Genomic DNA, 770 nt, shown 5'->3' with positions numbered 1-770 from the left:
TCTCCAAAGTAGTTGGAAAGCTTCTTAAAATTAAAAATTGATGCAGAATGGGTTTTTTTGTACCCCCAGTGCCAATGTTGCACCTTGCACACAGTAGGGCTTCAATATGCCCACTGCATTATTTTGCAGAATTACAGTTACCTGATCACAATTAGCTTTTAAACAAATTCAACATTTATGCAGGAAGAAAAATGCAGGTCGATGTTAGTGTAATTACCAGTATAGTAAATCAATAAGTACTGAAAGCATTAGCTCCATAAAGAATATGAGTCCAGTAATGATAAGTAATGAAGAAAAATCTTATGTTTGTTCTTGCAGACATTTTCTCTTGTTCTCCATTCTTCCCTTCCACCCACACTTAATTAGCATTTGGTACAGTCTTTTGTTCTTTCTCCTTTAACATTAAACATTTAAAAACTTTCTGGGTGGTGAAAATCATATGTAAAAATGTCCTTGCCACCTGTGTTTTTGGTTCTAAAGGTGAGAGAAATAAACCAAAAAATATGCGAATCAAATGGCAATCTGTTAGAAGTGATGAAATCCATTATATGTTCTCTTACAGAATATACACCACATTACTCTTTATTCCCCCCTCACTTCCTGTAATTTTCCTTTTTTATGTTTTCTTAGAAATCATATTCTAGGCTTTTCCTCTGTTTCTTTCCTCTCACTCTTTGGGCTGCTTCTTTCTTACCTTTCTGCTTTCCCCTCTGCCTCTCTTATTTTCTAAACTCACTCAGAATTTCCTTTGAAAATTTAAAGACCTTACT

Source organism: Propithecus coquereli, unplaced genomic scaffold (assembly GCF_000956105.1).
Source record: "Propithecus coquereli isolate 6110/MARCELLA unplaced genomic scaffold, Pcoq_1.0 Scaffold391, whole genome shotgun sequence".
Lineage (NCBI taxonomy): Eukaryota > Metazoa > Chordata > Mammalia > Primates > Indriidae > Propithecus > Propithecus coquereli.
This window is presented reverse-complemented; position numbering follows the sequence as displayed.